At 36.4% G+C, this 19,086-nt stretch overlaps 1 protein-coding gene across 1 annotated transcript in view; it reads left to right on the forward strand.

Moving 5' to 3' along the window:
* Positions 1-19,086, forward strand: part of CTNNA3 (catenin alpha 3) — a 711,430-nt gene that overhangs the window by 426,289 nt on the left and 266,055 nt on the right. The window lies entirely within an intron of this gene.

Consider the following 19,086-nt stretch of genomic DNA (forward strand, 5'->3'; position numbering starts at 1 on the left):
TGGTAATCTGTCATGCCCCTGTTAGAATCTGACTCCGAGGGAGAGGAAGAACAGCCGAAGGGAGTGGGTGTGTGGCTCTGGAGGTTGTGGAGAAACCGGGGAAGGGCACAGGCTGGCTGGGCATTTAGAGGAAGACCCAGGCTCTTCATCCTAGGGTACGCAGGGAGGAGCAGATAAGGGAGAAACGTGAATGGCGTGGTCTATGGGGGAGGAAAGGGCCTTGATCCCCTTCATGGGCTGCAGCTGTGAGGACTGTTTAAAAGAACAAACTGCTCATAGGCCAGTGCTGGAAGCAAAGCGTGAAAATATTTCTAGTCTTGTCAGTTTTTATCTGAGTTCTAGCATCCTTCCCAGTGTGTGTATTTCAATATCTGTGGACATCTTCAAGCCCTTATCCTGCCTTGTCTCATTAATTCTCTAGTATGGTTTGTGTTGTTGTTTTTCTATTTATAATTTATATGTATTTTGAGTTTGAACGCAACTGGTTGTGGGGGAGTTTTTTCTCCAGTCAATGATAATTGGACCTGTAAAGCCAAGTTGAAGGAATTAAAGAGACTTCACCTGTTTTTGTAACTTTGTTGCTTTTGTATCCCACCCTGGGTCATCACATAATCCTTCTCTGGAGAGAGAACAGTTGGTTCAAATAGGCTATTTTGGAAGAAAAAAAATATGAATTCATATAATATAAAACTTTAAATAGGGAATGCACTGCAACAGATAGGATAAAAACGGGGCAGCAAAACTAATGGCAGTAAATATAGCTGAACTTTGTGGTAAAGCCAAAATGAAATATGACAGTTCTAAAAGGTCAAGCAACATTTTAAACGAGTGGCAAAATCACAAAAAAGTCTTTGTGAGTGTAAAAATATAGGTGCTGCTACTCTCTGAAGGATCTTGGTCCTGGTAGACAACATTATTTCAGATAGCTCGGTCTCAAAATTTAATTCTCTAATTTTACTTTGGTACATAATATAGGTTTTCCCTACTTATTTTCCTCTGTGCATATAACCCTTGTCTCTTCTAATAAGTTCTTTAAAGTTGATATTGTGTAATAATGCTAAATTTAGATTGTTGTGGGTTTTATAGCACTATTCGGCTTTCAGGTTCTGGCTACATGCTTGATATCCCATCACTATTCCTGTAACCATTCACTGTAATTGGTTCTTTTCAAGGTCAAGTTGTAATATTTCGAAAATCAAATAACTGCTGTTACAGCATTATCAGTGTGCTTCTTCCATCATGGCTTCAGTGGTGGGATTAAAAATATTTTACTACCAGTCCCTGTGGATGTGGCTTGGTGGGCGTGGTTTGGTGGGTGAGGCAGGGGAAGGATACTGTAAAATCTCCATTCCCTCCCTACCCCACTAACCTGCTTTCCAGCTCCGTTCTCCTGCACAGGGCAACAAAAGAAGACCCAGCCGATCAGGTGGGACTCGGGAGGCAGAGAATAGATGGGGGTGGGGCCAGTTAGAGGTGGTATTTGCTGGTTCTCCGAACTACTCAAAATTTCCACTACCAGTTCTCCAGAACTGGTCAGAACCTGCTGAATGCCACCTCTGCCCAAGGATGTGATCAAAGTTCCATTCACTTTTTGAGTGTTGGTCAGAACTGCTGAATACCACCTCTGCATGGCTTGCTGATTTCTTCTCTCATGGTCTGCTCTGACGTCCTAAGACATCTATGATGTCATAGAGCAGGAGTGGGCAACTATAGCCCCTTTATGACCTGTAGACCAGAATTCCTGAGCCAGCATGATTGTCTACCTTGTCTTAGTGTGTCTATGGCAGATGTAAGGAGAAATACCTTTGAGTACTGAGGGCCAACTTGAGAAGTTTTGGAGGAGCAAGAGTTTAGATATTTCATATTCATAGGATAAACAGGATTGTCTGGTATTCTCTCCCCCCTCCCCCCCCCCCAAATAGGCATATAATCTTGACCCATAAATGTTGTTTTAATTAATTTTCTACTTCAAAATGGTTGGAAATCAAGCTGAACAGTGTTAAGTAGTTATGGTCAGATGGTGCTCTCTAAGGACCAGAGAAATGGGCCTTAAGGGCAACTTGCAATGCTGAGGCCTCAGGTTGAGCATCAGTGGTCAGAAGACCAGCCTTGTGCCTGCCATGCTTCTGTGATTTGTCAACGGATCCCTCCAAGAGTCTCAGGAAATTATTGTTCCATGATTTCACCCTGCTATCTTTTGTACAGAATGAAGGTCAATACCTACATGATCCTGTGAGCACACAAACATCACTCAACGAGAAAGAAATATGTGGGGGAGAATGCTGTAGTAAAAGAAAGAGACTTCCCATGCTGCTACCTTTCTCAATGATACAACATTTTCTCACTTAACTAATATTGTCTGCCCAGATGACAACTTCAGAAGACTTAAAAGAAAAAAAACCGGCCATTGTGACCATGTGCTGTAATTGTGGGTTATACGAACAGAGACTGGTGTCATCACACATATGATGCTTGTCAAGAAATTGATCAAGGTGGAGGTCTCCCCTCATGTTCACGTGGAAGAGAATTAATGATATTAACATTTTCTTCATGTTTATGGTCTAATACAGAGAGATTGGGAGAATTAGGTCAACTACTTTGAAAAGGAAAGTGTACTTTATCTCCTTGAGCACATATATTTTACTTACTGTATTTTAACATTCCTAAATTATTTTAGCTTCTGTTTTATCTGTCCTCAAAATGCTAGGATGATGTCTCCCAATAACAATTATTGACAAAGGCACAACTGCTTGGAATTTTATTTTGCAGTAAATTGTGATCCAGTATAAAAAAATCCCAACAGTTGGGTTCATAAATTAAGACAAAACTAAACAAGCTACACATGTTTATATGAGAGAGAGAGAGAGAGAGAGAGAGAGAGAGAGAGAGAGAGAGAATCTTCCAGCAGTTTCAATTTCTATTTCTCTGCTGCAAAAGAAACACTGAAGAGTTGAAATTGTTTCATGATAAGTTAAAATTAGACTGTAAAGTAGAGGGAGGCTGCAGTCTGGTTTCTGAATGGAAAAATAAGAACAAACACTGAATAAAATAAGCAGGCAAATGTCTTTTCATTTTAACATTAGTGAACCTTTTAACATTCATTTTAACATTAGTGAACAAGAAGGAAAATTGCATCCTTCATTTTAATTGGAGGTAGGACACTTTGCTTCAGGTTCCCCCTGCCCCCACTCCTTTCTAAAGGTACATCAAAGCAGATGCTTAGAAAGTTGGTTTCCTAAATACCAATTGATCTGTGCTCTGGTCAATTGACAGTTCAACATGAACTTCCTGGGTGTTCTTGACATAGTTGCTCAAATATCAATTGTCAATAGTAGTTTTGAGCACAGTTTCCAGGTAAAAAGTTCACATCCTGAGATCTTTTGTCTAATTGAATGTCTTGCTTTCTGTTGTAGTTCTGGAAATCGAAATATAGTTTCATTGCTGAAAATGAAAAAGAGAGGCATGTGAGGCAAGCAATTTTACTATTGTTAAAGATATGATCCAATTCAGAGATTATTCAGAGTTAGTGCATAAAACCAGAAATATAAATTAGAAGCTGGTGCATAAAACTGGGAGCACTAAATCTGCTAATGGCATAATAATTAAAAACTTAGGAGAATTAAGAGCTTTTGGTTCCTGAAGTTAAAAACAAAAGAGGAAGAGAATCTCCAAGTCAGTGAGGAAACTACTCCTTTGTTACTCCCCTGTTTCTACCTATTGTTTCTGATAGTAAAGGCATTTGAACATCTTTCAGTAGGACCTTGATGCTAAGGTAAAGGAGACATTGCTGATCTCTGATCACAAACATCTGAATTGTATTTTGAATTAAAGTGAAGCCCAGATGGTTTGACATCTTGAAAATTCTCGTTGCTCCAGTAAAAGAGCATGCGCTGTCATCCTCAGTCCCCCTGCCCTCACTTAAAGAGATTCTGAAAGAGATTTATTTACTAGGAAATTATAGAAGATAATCCACATCCAACTTCATCAGTTGCCAACTGGCAATCATGCATGTGTACCTGATACAAAGAAATGGCTTCTAGGTGTTAAGAATAGCTCTGGAAACAAATGGGTGTGTGTAGTGTATGTGTGGGGGGGAAGGGTTGGTGGGAACATTTGTGATCTGTAAGATCCTTTCTCAATAGTCCCCTGTACAATTCTGCAATGATGTACTTGAAATTTGCCCCAGGACATTTTCTGGAAGATACTTTTAGGAAAACATTTCTAGGATTATTCCTAGAAATTGACTTTCCTTAATGTTAATTGAGGACATGTTTGAAATCATTTCTATAAACTGAGGGCAAAGAAAATGTTGTTTTTGAAGGGTATAGCTTTCAGTTTGCCTGGCTTTTTCAATGATATAGCTTACCTTATCTGGTAATATGAACATTAATATTTACAGTCAATATACTTTGCAATAAAATCACAAACCAAATGAGATTTTAGTTTAATAGCTCTGTATTTATTTGATGGCATCTCTCTCTTGAACAATTTGAAAATGGAAAGTAAAATACAGTCAAGGTGCTTAAAAAGTCTCAGGCATATTACATTGAAAATTCAATTTCTTATCTTTGTAGCATTTATTAGGTCACATACTAAGATTACGGTATTAATTGTAAGTAAGTTTAATTTGATAATCATATTCTTGTAAAGAAATTAATTTAGGCTTATACAGTCTAAATATAGGTACATAAAAAAGGATGCACTGAATGTGTGTGTGTGTGTGTGTGTGTGTGTGTGTGTTTGTATATTCAGTGTTTAAAAATTATACATATATGAATGCATATGCAAGCACACACAAATGTTCCATTTTTAAATCATCAAATAGAATACCAGACAACTTTGATTACTTATGGAAGTCCAGGATGCTTCAATAGCGGCATTCAGCTCTTCTGCATTGTTCGGTCTCATGTCTCTCATCCTTCTCTTGGCAATGCCCTATAGATTCTGTATGGGGTTCAGGTCAGGTGAGTTTGCTGGCCAATCAAGCACAGTAATCCCATGGTCATTGAACCAGGTTTTAGTGCTTTTGGCCTGCTGGAAAATGAAGTCAGCATGCCCATAAAGCTCGTCTGCGGAAGGAAGCATGAAGTGCTCCAAAATCTCCTGGTAGATGGCTGCATTGACCCTGGATTTAATAAAGCACAGTGGACCAACACCAGCAGATGACATGGCTCCCCAAATCAACACAGACTGTGGAAACTTCACACTGGACTTCAAGCATTTTGCAGTATGTGCCTCTCCATTCTTCCTCCAGACTCTGAGTCCTTGATTTCCAAATGAGATGCAAAAGTTGCTCTCATCAGAAAAGAGGACTTTGGACCACTGAGCAACAGATCTGGTCTGTTTTTCTTTAGCCCAACATTGTTTGTTGTTCAGGAGCGGCTTGACAAGAGGAATACGATGTTTGAAGCCCATGTCCAGGATCCATCTGTGTGTGGTGGCTCTTGATGCACTGACTCCAGCCTCAGTCCACTCCTTGTGAAAGTCACCAACACTTTTGAATGACCTTTTCCTGACAATCCTCTCCAGGCTGCGGTCATCCCTGCTGCTTGTGCACCTTTTTCTTCCATACTTTTCTCTTCCACATAACTTTCTATTAATGTGCAGCACTTTGGGAACATCCAACTTATTTTGCAATTACCTTTTGAGGCTTTCCCTCCTTATGGAGGGTGTCAATGATGGCTTTCTGCACAACTGTCAGGTCAGCAGTCTTTCCCAAGATTGTGATTCCTACTGAACCAGACTGAGATACCATTGAAAGGCTCAGGAACCCTTTGCAGGTGTTATGGCTTAATTAGCTGATTAGAGTGGGACACTGAGCCTAGAATATTGAACCTTTTCACAATATTCTAATTTTCTGAGATTGTGGATTTGGGGTTTTCATGAGCTGTAAGCCATAATCATCTCAATTATGACACATTACGGCTTGAATTATCTTGCTTTGCATGTAATGATTCTATCTCATATCTTAGTTTCACCTTTTAAGTTGCATTACTGAAATAAATGAACTTTTGCACAATATTCTTATTTTTTGAGTTTTACCTGTACACTCAATGTATTCAGAATTTGCAATATAACTACCTTTATTGCAGTAATTGACTAATTGGATTATGGGCAAATATTAAAGTGAAAAATTTTGCAACGAGTTCTTCAAATTATTCTTATAAATTTAAGATTTGAGAATGTGGGAAATTTTGCCTACACTCTGAATTTGTCAGCTTGTTCATTTACATTATGTAATATAAATCAAACAGCACGACCTATGGCTGGGTTTAAATATAATTCTTTGATCAGAATCTCTGAATTGGGCTAAACCTGTTTTTGAGCAGCATGGAATCTGTCACCTACTCAGCATTAACCTCTAAACTGCATCTGCCTGTATCTTGTGATTCTATCTAGTCGTACAAGTTGCTTCTGAGCAGGAATCAGAAAATGTCAGCAGGATTACAATTATGGATCATGCATTTAGAATGTTATATGAAATCTAAAAGACAAATAACGGCTGAGTTGGAGAAATACATGTGATTTGGAAGGCCCAACTATGATGTCAGGATTTCATCATCATGGTCATGATCATCATCATTTTAGCCATTGTCTATCCACTGCAGGAAGAAGGCATCTTCTGCATGTTTCCAATCAATACGGTCCTGAGCTTTCTTTTGCCAATTGGACCTGCAATTTGCTAATGTTGTCAATCCATCTTGTTTTAGATCCATTCTATGACTGCTTTGGTCCATTTGCCATCAGTTCTCATTGCTATGTGACCTGCCCATTTCCATTTCAATTCTTTTACTCTCTTGATGATATTGTATACTTTTGTTTGTTCTCCAATCCATGTTCAGGTCTTTCTATTTTGTCTTGTAATGCTGAGCATGTATCTTTTCATGATTTCAAATGAATGTAATGAAAACAGGGAAGCATATAATGATTTGTAGCAAGCATCAGTTGGGTCAATGAAAAAGAGATGTTTTATATAAGATGGCACTGATGCAACCTGTGAATACTTTCAAGTTAATTATCAGGTGACCTAGTTTTGGACCATAGTATGAATTGTACAAGATAGCAGTATTCAATTGGAGACCAAAACTTTAGAAAATTGGCAGCATTCTTAAGAAGGACATCTATTGTGTCATGTAAAATTGATATATAGTCAGTTTTAATTTTGGAGGTGAGGGTACTTTCTGAATCAGTGTTGGCTCCTGATGACTGCCTGGACTACTCCTTGCAGTTTTCTTGGCAAGATTCCAGAAGTGATTTGCCATTGCCATCTACCTAGGGCTGGGAAAGAGGGACTGGCCCATGCTGGCTTTGCTCCCAGTTTCTGGCCCATTATACCAAACTGGCTCTCTTACTTTGAATGTAGACTGTACCAATTAGCTGTATTTTGATATTTCCCAGCAAATAAGAATTCTTTGTCATGACAGGGATCAACATGACGGCCAATATTCCCCAAAGAATCTCCGTTGTACTCCTGCCCTTTAGCACCAAATAAATATGCAAAAAATAATATAATATACATCATATGGAATCTCTGGAAAGAAAATTAACTTAATTAATGGCCAATATGTCCTTTTGCATTATTTATTTGTTTATTGAAATAGTCAGGTTTCATCTTCAACCTTTAAAGGGATCCCCAAGGTAATTCCAAATTAAAATTCAGCGAAGACTTCAGTACACATAGAAAAATAATAGAAATCAAACATAGCAAGCAGAAAAAGTGTTGTATTTATCAATAAAACTAAATTAATTCTATGTTTGGCAAAATGAAAAAAAATCTTAGTGAAATGGATACTTGGGCCAAGGAAATCCATATGTGGATGGATGGAACTCCATAGTGCTTGAAAATAATAGGAAACAAACTCTGCTTTCAGTTATCCAAATGCTAATTAATGCATACACAATAGACGTAATAACAGCATTTGGATTATGACTGGTCATCGGTATTGGTTGAATAGCATTAGAACTATATTTTGGTTGCATATTTACATGAGATACCTAACACTCTCGCAAATTATCATATCTAGGCATAACGAAATCTAATGAGCAGGAATACAGTTTAGATGAGATTGAGGCTTGTGTTATAATGGCCAGATCTTTCTTTTTCAGGAAGGAATTTAACTACCCTTGACTGCCCTCTGAGTACACAATTAGGACATTAATCAAAATGAAAATAGCAGGTAAGACATGTGAATGGTAACAAGGCTTTGCTGGCCACAACTGAGTCCTGATAATGCAGCATTTTTCAGAATTTAAAGACCTGACATTAGTCCTTGGCAGTTGTCAGGAATAGTCATCAATGGCTGCTGTGAATTGGTTGAAAGGACACCAGAGAACATTTTGCCAGCCTTATAACCTTCCCCACCTAAAAGATTTGCCAAGACTGCCGGTACCTCAAATCATAGATGGGTTTCTTATAGATCAATATAATCATTGCCTTTTCAGGAATGCGGCTCAATTTGTTATTCTACATCTTTTTTCTTAGGTTTGGTTTCATCTTACCTTTGTAGGGAAGGTAAAATACTCTTTGACATAAGTGAAGCTAAAAGGATTACACACTGTTCTTCCAGTGAAAGGTTTCTTAGTCTTCTCACATTTGTTGTAATTCCTTGCTATGAAGGTACAATTCCTTGCTGAATTCATTGCTGTGACTGGTGCTAGCTTTAATGCTACCTGCAGAGATAAGGGAGAAATGTCTATTGATTTCCTGGCTGTTCACATTTCAAGAACTGCCCTTTTTGTGATTTAGAAAAAAAATAATCTTGTAGCATTCCTCAAATAAATGGACATGGAAACAGCTCTGATTTAAACTTTTGGGAGGGAAATGGATTTTTTGAGCAAAAAGTATGAATGTCCCCATAAGTGAAAGATATTCTGGGTTTATTAAAATAAAGGTGAAAGCAGAACATCACTTACAACATTCATCTCAGGTTATCAATAGACTTAAAATAAAGTTACAGCTGCTCTGTGTGATAGGACCAGAATTTTGCTCATAGTTATGAAATCTTTGAAAAGATTATAAAGATCTTAGCTAGATCAATCCAAGAGAGGAAGATGTTTCTGGAAAGTTCCTCAGAGGATTTGAAAGAAATAGATCTCTCCAACAACTGGAAATAAATGACAAGAAATTATGGTTGTGAACTAGCACAATCAATTTGCTCACTGCCAATTAACTTAGGATGCCTATTTGGTGGCCATCGGTTCCTAAATAATTAGAAAAATTAATATATAAAAATGACTTTTTTTCTTTATTCTGAATATCCCATTTACATTTTTTAAAAAAATCAGCCTTATTATGGAAGCCAGATACTTTGATAATTTTTATCAAATAAATCATGTTTCAATTTCCATGTTTTTCTTTCTTAAAATTGATTATTTCAAGAATACATGTCTACATATACCTTAAATAAATTAACAATATTTTCCAGAGCTTAATCTGTAACAGTAATAGTCAAATAAACAGTAAAAATAAAATAAGTGAAGCCTTACAAAATAAATGAGATAATGAATGATGCTGTGCCCAACAATTGATAAGAAAAGGAACAGAAGCCTTGGGATAAAATTGAAAGTGAAAAGCCTGCCATTCACATATTAATGCAACTTTTATTTTAGTTTTATACTGAAATGATAAACAAGGAACAGTTAAGTATACAGCAAGTTCCAAGTACTCTTTATTTTCTAAACATACACAGAAGAACCAAACAAATTCTACTTGTATTACATTGTACTATAAAGAATCTAAATTAGCACATTCATCATGAAAATGGTGCAACACTGGTTGAGCTATGCCTTTGTGTATGATATTGTTTGCAGCGTTATTATTTTGTAAGCTTCAGAAAATACATTCAGAAATCCTTTAGTCATTTTTTCCTGGAAGAACTGCAAAAATGCAAATTTATCTGATGTTTAGCCATCAGTAAAGCTGGTTAATTTTTTTCCTTTTTTCGAGGAGATGGTGACATCCATAACACAACAGTGACATCAAAATGACAAGTTTATGATGGTGTCATCACAGAAATTCTGTCATGATGTTCTTGTGTCCTAATGTCTGACACAAGAGCATAAGTCATGCTGTTTGTGTGACAATGTTATCATTTATTGTGTTCATTTGCCCTTGATGCCCACTCATTAGGGGACTGGGGGAGCAATTGATTGTTGTCTTCTATGTTTTAAATGGTATTAACTATTGAAGCATATAATGGCTAGATCCTTTCTGCAGGAGAATGTCTAATTGATTGGCTGATTATGTGCTGTCAAGTCAGTGCTTCTCTTAGCAACCACATAAATCAATTTCCTCCAAGATGATCTGATCCTACTTGGCCCTTCATGTCTTCCAATGGGTGAATCCATCACCACTATAATTGAATCCATCCATCTTGCTTTTGATCACTCTTTTTTCTTTTTCTTCCACCTTTCTCTATATTGTGGACTTCTTCTAGGTATTTATGTAATGTGTTTAAAGTAAGATAATTTGAGTTTTAATTTGAGTCATTTGTGCCTTAAGTTTTGCTTGTCATTTTTTTTCAATGATCCATTTGTTCATTTTCTTGGTTATCCATGGTATCCTCAGGAGTCTTCTCCAGCACCAAAGTTCAAAAGTGTTAATACTCTTTCATGGTTCCTTCTTCAAAGTCCAATTTTGCTTCTATAGAATGTCATGGGGAAAATAATTGCCTGAACAATTTTTCGTAGGTGTAGACATATTCTAACAGCTGCATACTGTATGTTTTCCAAGGTCTTCATGTCTACTCTGTCAAATATTATTCTGTGGTGTATTTATTGGCTGCTGGTTTCTTTACTATTGATAGTTGATCCTAAAAGCAAACTCTATCAGTGACTTTAATATCTTCAATGTCAGTTCTAAAACTGATTGCTATATCTATGTTAGTTTAGTTTACTTTATTGTCATTGTACCTCGTACAATGAAATCAAACACCATCTTCAGTGCACATTATCACCATGAGCATGAAAATAAACACTAACACGCATCCTTCACCCTTCACACATTGAACCAGAAACCCCCAACACCACACCAACACCGCACTATACAGCAGAATTCAAAAGAGCTACTGCTCTGGGATAGAAGCTGTTTTTCAGCCTATTTGTCCTTGTTGTTATTATTCTGTACTGTCTGCCAGATGGTAATAGTTAAAAAAAAAAAAAGGGTGCCCAGGATGAGATGGATCTTTGAGAATGTTTTGAACTTTCTTAAGGCAGTGGGAGCTATAAAGCTCTTCCAAAGAGGGGAGAGGGCAACCAATGATCTTCTGGGCAATGACATAAACCCTCTGGAGTGCTGTCCTATCTGCCACTGTGCAATTGGCAAACCACACAAGGGTGCAGTATGTTAAAATGCTCTCTATGGTGCAGCTGTAGAAGGTCACCAGCAGTTTCTCATTCAGTTGTTGTTTTCTGAGAAGCCTCAGGTTGTATAATCTCTGCTGGGCCCTTTTGACCAGGGTCAGGTCCTCTTTTATTGTAACACCCAGAAACTTAAAACTGGCCACTTGCTCCACTCGGTGTCCATTGATAAGGAAGGGCTGGATGTCTGGTCGATTATGTTTTGGGCCCATCTTTTTTCACTGAGCTTCTTGAATTTTTATTACTGAAGCTTACAGATGATTTGCATTTTCAAAATATGTTTGGATTCTGATAAAAGAAATAAGATATATATTTCTTAATTCAGATTACTTGCCTGGACCAGATTAAAGTCAATATTTCTCCAAAGGACTATATATGAGCCAATCCATTAAGGCTGATTTAAACTCCAAATAACTCAGTCTTGGACCTAATATTAGGTAAAATGAGATAGGAGCCACTTTAAGCACCGAACTATCATTTTTAATTGCTATTCCAGGCCTTGAATAGGAGTAATTTGTCTTTTTTTAAAAGGAAAACTTTGAGGAGATAGTAAATTTTCTTGGCATATACATGAATCAAGTTTTCAAATCTGCAAACTTCTCATTGTTATCTTAACAAAAGCACATTTTACAAATTGTGCACAGTTCATACACGGGACATATTTTTCAAATTTTATATGACATGCAATTTATTCCCCATGCTGAGGAAAGTGATTATAATTAGGCAATTAGGTGTGTTTTCTCTCACACTCTGCTGCTCCCCATCAAGTTTCTAGTTTGTAAATCGGAAATGCAAGTTGAAAACCATGGACTGAAATTTGTGCCATTTTTTCTTTCTTTCTTTCACCTGATCTATGCAGTTTTCAGCTATAGAATTTCAGTCTCCCATACCATCACAGTACAAGCTTATACCACTGTTATCTAGCTTTTAAAAAAAAGAAATTTCTAAATAACTTTTGCTAATGCCTATCAAAACTGCAGTTATTGGGTACATCTTCATTATACTAAATTGGCCTTCTAGATACATTCAGGAATGACTTGAACTTTTATATACAGTATAATAACAAAGTTTTCACACTTCACAATTTGTTATGTAAGCTCCCTGATCCCAGTGCTGAATTTGTACAATTTCACTGTATTCATTTCTAGCCTTTCCATATAAATAAGAGTGTTCTGAAACCATTGAGAAGGTGCCTTAGGGCAGATGGGTTGCAAAATGGTAGAATCCAGTTTTATCAGTGTAATGCAATAAATGATCAGAAAGCATAAATTCACAATAAATACTACTTTCTGAAGTGACTCTCACTCACATATACAATTAAATAATGTGCACCGAGAACTATTTGTTTACTTATGTGTCCTATTGTAAAGTAATACAAATAAAGATTTTTTTTTTACAGTTGTGGAATATAATTTTCTTAACACTGCCAATTGTATTCTGCCTCTGAGAAATGGTAAAAGCATTTTCTCAGCTTAGTACTGTTGCATTTGAAAGCTCTAAATGAAATACATCCTTTTGTAGTTCATTTCTTGATAACTAACTTCAAAAGAAAAATAAAACTTCTATTTATAAGGAGAAGTGTCTATTATACCTTAAATCAGGGGTGGGATTCAAATTTTTTAACAACCGGTTCTGTGGGTGTGGCTTAGTTGGTGGGCGTGGCTTGGTGGTCATGTTATTGGCTGGGCATGGCCAACTCAATATCACTCATATCGAGGCACGCATCTCCTCGCCTGGCCTTTCGTGATTGTGGAGATGCTGCAACAGTTGTAAGTGTGAAAAATGGACATGAGTCACTTTTTTCAGTGCCATTGTAACTTTGAATAGTCACTCCACACAAGCAAAGTACCAGCAAAGGAGGGGAAAAAAACTCCAGAGAAGTTCCTGAGGCAGGAATTCTAGTCCTGCCAAGAATGTAATCAAGGTTAACGGAGAAGCAGTTTCTGTAAGCAACACCAGAATGTTTCCTTCCTGCCTTCCTTACAGGATTAGGCCAGTAATTTCTTCTAACAACCGGTTCTCTGAACTGCTTAGAATGTTAACAACGGGTTCTAGCGAATAGGTGCGAACTGGTAGAATCCCACCCTGCCTTAAATCGTGTTTTTTTTTTAAATTTGGGGAGTAATAATATATGAGTATATTGCTATATGGCTACACAGTTTACTTCTCTAAAACTTCATCGTATTTTCTCATTTTTATCCTCTCTAGAAGCATCATCAGTTTTGATATCTGTAAAACATTCTTATTTATATTAACATGACAAAATAAGATCTTACAGAACCTACGCAATAGGAAGCAAATTTAATAAAATTGATAATCCTTGTCTAGACCTAAGCATCTGAAGTGTTTTTCTTCCCTCGTTCCTCATATTTCATTTGGAAGGATGAGCTTTAGGTGCTTTTTCACTCTGAATCCAAACGTCTTCCAAATGTGAAGTTCTGCAATTTTTCAGGCTTGGCTTAACTATGAGGCTGGAGATCTGAATCAGAAAGGAAATCCAGAGATGTCTATAGTGAAGCAAGTAGAAATGCGCTGATGATAGCCATAGGGTGACTATTTCATTAAACTTCTGAAAGATGTTTGGATCTCTTTTTTCATCACATGAAGGGGAATGCTGGGGAGGTGATGAATCACTCTGCTTGTGGATAATACTGCAAACAATCTATTATCGGGGGGGGGGGAATGAAAATCAGAGTTTATTGCTGTTGTTTATTCTGAACTATAGCCGAAGAGAAGTAGTACCTTGCATATAGACAATATTTATCATAAAAATTATCACAAAGAGAACATCAGTGAACCATACAATTACCATAAGGGGTTTCTTTGGGTGGAAAAGAGAATGGCCTCAGATCTGATATATTTTTTGTCTGATGTTGTAATATGCATTGGACAGCCGTATGAATAGATAGATAGATAGATAGATAGATAGATAGATAGATAGATAGATAGAGGCAGACAGATGAGAAAGAAAGAGATTTTGCTAGCTGCCATAAGATCATTAATGAATTCATAATAGCTCAAATTGAAACAGATTTCCATGCTATTGTCTTTGGAAGTATTTGGACCTGTTTGGATTACAATTCTTTTGCTTTGGTACTAGCATTAATTTTACATTTTTAAAACATTCAGAAAGGTCTGTTTGCAAAAGGTTTTGCAGAAAAAAGTTTTTAAAAAAATCAATGTGCATAAAAAAAAGAAGCCAGAATTTTGATTACCTGGTCGCAACCTTTGCTATAGAAGGGAACAATGAAAAAAAACAAAACAACCATAAGTGTGTTACAGTAAAAACAGTAAGGGATCTTTGCATGCTAAACTTCTAGCTACATTCCAACTCAATTATACTCACCATGCACAGCAGCAATAACATGCACTTATATCATATGAAGGTAGAGATCATATAATTATTAAAAGTTAATTTAGATGATTGGTGATCTGCTAAAGGTTTCAATGTAAATAAATAAATGTCCTCAGCCAGGATGCCTATGAGGTGGGAGAGTTCGCTGGATATCCGAATGTCAAGAGGGTGACTGCAAACCATTTATAGAAATGTCTTTCAACTTTGGCTACTTGAACATTTGTGGAGTCAGGCTGGAGAATTCTGGGAGTTGAATTTCACCCATCTTAAAATGACCAAGGCTGAGAAACATTAATTTATAGTATAGTATCCAGTTCTCTCAGTTTATTGCTTTGCTTTGCAAAAGGCATAAACAGCGAGATTTATTTTTGTTCTGTTAATTGTAATACTGCTTAAGCAAATCCAGGAAGATTCATAAATGTCAGTTATTATGTTGTTGAGATTTGATCTCTTTCATCATATACACTATATTAGCAACCATTTATCTTAGCACCTATATTTCCGGCTGATCTCCTTGGAAAGGAATCTCCTAGGAAAAGGACACCAGTTGTGAAACGCCTGCTTCATTTGATGTCATGTAAACACCAGGGTCACCAGCATTGTTATAACCCCACTGCAATTTAGTGAATTTCTTCTTGTTTTATCTGGCACAGGGCAAAATTTTACACTTACCAAGGCTTGGCAGTGTTCCTTCTATTCTCAGAGGAATTCTTCCTGGGAATAGCTCCAGGTTTTCAAACGAATGCCTCTAATTGTTAACTCAGCCTTTCCCAAGATGCTACCTTCTCTCCAAATGAGTTAAAATATAACCTAAAGTCACCTATTATTCCTTTTTAAAGTACACAGTATACACTCAGTCATTGGGGATACATGATTTTTTTTTTTTTGCTTCTTAGATCAGGGGTCTCCAACCTTGGCAACTTTAACACTTGTGGTCTTCTGGGAGTTGAAGTCCACAAGTCTTAAAGTTGTCAAGGTTTGAGACCCCTGTCCTAGATCACAGAGTGATGACAGAGGACAGCAGACACCTCGAATAGGAATGAGCAAGGTTTTGTTTTTTTTCTTCTTGGCAATCCTTCATATAGAATCAGAGATGAAGCAGATACATCAGACAGGCTTCAGAAAAGTGGAGTATCATGTTTGATGCCACATGGATCTGGATCCACATTCAGCATATTGTCCACAAAGCTCTGGGTTATATAACTGGAAATTAGTCCCAGAATTGTAGAGATAGCCTTGGGGCAAATATCAGAAATCGTTACACAAACAAAATGTGCAGAAAACTTCCTTAAGCCTTGGGAAAGGGATAGTTGTTGGGAAGAGAATCAATGTGGCTCCTCTTTAACTCAATGAGGTACAAAGGAGAAGGAAGGAAAATCACAATCAGACTTCAATATTTTATTACTACATCGTATCTCAATAAAGCCTGGTTCTAGTTTTCTTGTGGAGTCTAGTGTGTCTGGACTGATAAACAGAAGTAGCAGGTTGTGAACAAGCTTCTTCATGAGCAGATCAAATGTTTACTTAACATCATCAAGTGATGGGGATATTGAACTCAGGCTATGAAAATGCTTCCTGCTTTGTCCCATTCCAGGATTGTCTACCTGCTTATCTCACCTTGGATATACCCCACTGCTTGAACAAGGGGTTGAACAAGACGACCTCTAAGACCCCTTCCAGATCTATTCTGATTGATTGAAAAAAATATTTAATTTGAGACAGAGTTTCTAAAACCTTTAAAGCCCTACTTTTTTCCCCAGTGCTTGTGGGCATATTGTTCTGTCCTCACTAGAGTCCATTGTTCCCCCCTTTGTTGTGTAAATTCAACCACTTAAATATCAGTCAGGTAAGTCCACTATTTTACTTTATTTTAGTGAAATCTATGGAAATATACATCTTGCTTTGGTCATTTCAATAGAATATATAAGAATAAAAACCATCTCAGCACTCATGGAACTCAAGAAATTTTCACTTGCTTTCAGCAGGATTTAATTTGAGAATCTCTCAGTGTAGCAAGAATTTTGAAGTGTTGAAGACAGTTGGAGAGAAGAAAATGGCATGATGTATAAGAGTGTGTTCCAGAGGCCCATTATAGCCCCTGTAACTTCCAGTAGGTTTCTGGATCCATTCAAAGTGCTGGTTTGGAGTTATAAAACTCCACTTAGCTCTACCCGTCTTTAACTACTTATCTCTTATATTTTGTACAGTGGCACTTTTTTTCTCAAAAAGGTTTTCATTTTTTTATCTTTTACAAACATCTCTTTTAGTGAACAGTGTGATTCCAGGTTTTTACATTTCCATATAAACATGACCATAATTACATATCTATCTTATATATTCAATTTCTTATCATATCATTACATTTCCCATTTTCTATAAATTTTCACAGATATTCTTATATTTTTCACATTTATTTTATCCATTTTTATTCATATCTTAACTTATTGTATTTTTCTTTGATTACATTCTTATCTTATTTCCTAACCTATATTCCTGATACTTTTATACTTTCATCGTACAGAGACACTTTTTGAATGCTTCAGTGGAAAGAATGCTGTGGGAAACAGGGACTGTTAATAGCATGCAACCTGCATGAGTATTGATGAACTATTTGTAGCTTCAGAACTAGAGGTAGCTATTGATCATTATAATCATCTCCTCCCCCTCCCCCTCCTCCTCATAATACAACATAAAGAAAAAGTACAAATAATTGCTTCACTGACTAATATTCTTTGGAAATTTGATTTTGACCCAGGAATCTAGCAATTATTCAAGTAACACCATAAAATGATGAAGAAGATGTACTATGCACCTGGCACTTAATTACTTATTTTTGATGTATTATAAGGAAGTAATTTCAGTTCCTTGAATTGTTCTTTCCTCATATTTTAAAACATTCTCTAAGCTATTCTAAAGTTATTTAAAGAAAAGAGATTTTAAAAAATTGCAAATGAATTCTAGCATATCTAAGACAGCAGCATAACAATAATATAATAATGATGTTTTGGAATGTCTGTGGCAAGTTAAGAGGATAATCTCATATAAATGAGATTTCTAATTTTTGTGTTATTAAAACTACAAAATTTTGACCTTCCCAGTTTGTGTAATAGATCAAGCCATCTTACTCTGCCATAGGCACTATATTTATGCAGTCCATCATTGTTTACTGTTAACTGGCAGTGGCTTGTCAAAGGCATCATTGAAGGAATCAACTCCCCTATCCCTTAAAAAATCATAAACATCCAATATTTGTTGTTCCTAAAGACTTTCCTATTTGGACTAGTTGATTTTTCCAGTATATGATACAGTGATGAGATTCAAATTTTTTTTACTACCGGTTCTATGGGTGTGGTTTGGTGGGCATGGCAGGGCAAAGATACCGTAAAATCTCCAATCAGAGGTGGTATTTGCAGTTTTTCCGACGACTCAACATTTTCACTACCGGCTCTCCAGAACTGATCAGAACCTGCTGAATACCACTTCTGATATAGTACATTCTTTAAGTGTTGGGGAGAGAATAGCTTGTTGTTTATCAGCATATTTGTAGAATTTTGTTTACTGTATTCTTCTTTCTTTTTTTCTTTTTTTGTTTTTGGGGTGTTTGTGTGAGATCAGTCCGGTATCATCTGCAGAGGGATCACATTTGGGTCACATTTTTCTTTATGAGGGAAAAGTATCTGACCAAGACAGTGTGCATACCATTACTTTATTTGTTTTCTTAAGTTTTTGTGGGTACTTACATGTATGGTATTCAGCTTTGTTCGGGTATTTTCCCATGTCATTATAGTTGTGCTTTATTACTTTATTTACATCCACTGCCTAATTGTTACTATTTGCTGCTCCTAAGGATAAGCCAACAATTTGCACTGATTCCTATTCACATCCTTATTATCCCTCTGATATTTACTTCTAAAATTTTCTTTATACAAATTCATTCCAAGAAGTGAATAGAATAATGAAATTGTATGTGATAACAAAAAATATAGTTGACGATATGCCCTTACTTATTTGTTTCTTTTTATATTTAAAACATATTCAGGTATCTTTGCTTCCTATTTAAATAATCTTGATGGTACTTGTATTTGCTTAGTTGTATTCACTACCATTTCACTGATAATATTTCAGATATTTTCCAATTAGAATAAAGAATATTTTCAATGGTTACATTTTTAAATGAGTCAATGATCTCACAATACATTTTAGATTTGCAGGTTCTAAATGTTGCATATGCAAGTAATTGAGCATTTTACTTTTTGATTGTGTCTCTAATAGTATCATTAGTGACAGAAGGGAATGGGTATGCCTGCGATATTGAATCAGATTATAACAATAAGAGAAGATGCTACCAATATGAAACTGCAGATGTTTTGAAG

Source organism: Pseudonaja textilis, chromosome 4 (assembly GCF_049901715.1).
Source record: "Pseudonaja textilis isolate UNSWEBS1 chromosome 4, rPseTex1.2, whole genome shotgun sequence".
NCBI classification, from domain to species: Eukaryota; Metazoa; Chordata; class Lepidosauria; order Squamata; family Elapidae; genus Pseudonaja; species Pseudonaja textilis.